Below are 2,062 nucleotides of genomic sequence, written 5' to 3'. Positions count from 1 at the left end.
CCTAGTGGGAGGAGTGTCAGGGAAAAGTGTTTTCCTCCTGTTCTTGCATCACAATCTCTTTTCTGTTTTTGCTTTGTTGGGGATTGAACACAGGACTCTATGCATGCTTGGCAGGCTGTCTCCTACTAAACTACACTCACTTTGTTGTTGTTTGTTTTTACAGTACTGGGGTTTGAACTCAGGGCTTCAAGCTTACAAAGCAGGTGCTCTATCACTTGAGCCACACCTCCAGGCCATTTTGCTTTGGTTATTTTTGAGATAGGGACCTGTGAACTGTTTCCTCAGACTGGCTTCAAACTGTGATCCTCCTGATTTCTGCCTCCCAAGCAGATAGGATTATAAGTGGGAGTCACTGGCACCTAGCTCAACTAACTTTCTTGAAGCTCACAGAGCTCAGGGAGACACTTTGCTTACACTTACCAGCTTATTGTAAAGTGTTTGCCAAGGACAAACACTGAAGAGGCACAGGCAAGGTTTGGGAAAAGAGCTTCTGTGCCCTCCTGGGTAGGCCAGCTGCCAGGAACCTCCATGTGCTCAGCTGTCTAGAAGTTCTGTGCAGCTTTTCTCCTTCTCCTCCTCCTTCTTTGGGCAAAATAATTGGGACAAACAAACAACCCACTTCCCCCAGAAACAAAAACAATAGCTGGGCACAGTGGCATTTGAGACCAGCCTCGGTGAAAATTTGCTGAGACCCCATCTCAACCAATAGCTGGGTGTGGCAGCACATACCTATCGTATCAGCTACACAGGGAAGTACAAATAGAAGGATTGCGGTCAGGCCAACCCCAGCATAAAGTAAAGGTCTGGTGACGTGGCTTAAGTGGCATAGTGTCCACTTAATCAAGAGACCCTGAGTTCAAATCTCACCAACACACACACACACACACACACACACACACACACACACAAAGATTTTGTCCTGGATAATTTTTATGGATTGAGGCCAGTAGTGTTCCTAGGTGCAGGAAATGATTTTCTAAATCCAGAAGGCATGGGCGTGTTGTTTAGTGTGAGGTTGGGGAGTGGTCACTTATTCTTTATTCTAGTGCTTGGCATGTGAGGTTCTGTATGTAGCTCCAGTCCAAAAATCACAATGGACGTCTTCAAAATTATAGTCCGCACACAGCCCCTCGAGTGTTGGAGTTAATCAACCCTCCTGATTAATAATATGACTATGACCTTAATAGTGATGCTTTTAATAAGGCACTGCTGGCTCACGCCTGTAATCCTAGCCACTTGGGAGGCTGTATCAGAAGGATTGGGGTTTGAAACTAGCCTGGAGAAATTGTGGTAGAGCACCTGCCTAGCAAGTGTGAGGTCCTGAGTTCAAACCCCAGTGTTGCCAAAAAACTTATTTAGGCTTCCTGGTGCTTACCACAGGGTGTGTTCTTACACTGACTGTACAGTAAGAGGAGGAAAAGAAATCCAGCCCCACATACACCTCAGTCCAGGGCCTGCGCCTGGTCTGTACTGTGAATGGGGAGAAGGAGGGTAAGAAATAAGAAAACCAAAAAGAGCCAGGCAGGGTGACTCACTCCTATAATCCTGGCTACTCAGGAGGCAGAGATCAGGAGGGTTGTGGTTTGAAGACAGCCTGGGGAAACAGTGAGATCCTGTCTCAAAAAAAGCCCTTTCACAAAAAGGACTGGTAGAGTGCCTCAAGGTGTAGACCTGGAGTTCAAGTCCCAGTACTGCCAAAAAAAATAAATAAATAAAAAAGGAAAAGAAAAAAAAAAGAAACAAAAAAAGGCAGTAATGTGCATTATAGATGGTCCCACACAAACACAAATTATCACCTGTTTTCATCTGACACAAGTGACTACAAAGATGAATTGGACGGTACCAGTCACTCTCAGCTTGCTTTAGGAGTGGAATTCTCTGCCTCTACTCGGGGGTTGTTTTTTTTTTTTTCCTTGGCAGCCCTGAGTGTGAGGGCCTCACACTTCCTAGGCAGGCGCCTTACCTCTTGAGCCACTCCACCAGCCCTTTTCAACTTTAGTTATTTTTTTGATAGAGGATCACATTTTGGCTCAGGGCCAGCCTTGGACCACGATCCTCTTCC

At 45.8% G+C, this 2,062-nt stretch overlaps 1 non-coding gene across 1 annotated transcript; it reads left to right on the top strand.

Moving 5' to 3' along the window:
* Positions 1 to 1,358: 1,358 nt before the first annotated feature.
* On the top strand, positions 1,359 to 1,490 carry LOC141424519 (small nucleolar RNA SNORA51). Its single transcript, XR_012449429.1, has one exon. It is a non-coding gene; the product is annotated as a small nucleolar RNA SNORA51 (small nucleolar RNA).
* The last annotated feature ends 572 nt before the right edge of the window (positions 1,491 to 2,062 follow it).

The sequence above is a fragment of the Castor canadensis genome, chromosome 6 (genome assembly GCF_047511655.1).
Source record: "Castor canadensis chromosome 6, mCasCan1.hap1v2, whole genome shotgun sequence".
In the NCBI taxonomy this organism is placed as follows: domain Eukaryota; kingdom Metazoa; phylum Chordata; class Mammalia; order Rodentia; family Castoridae; genus Castor; species Castor canadensis.
This window is presented reverse-complemented; position numbering and strand designations above follow the sequence as displayed.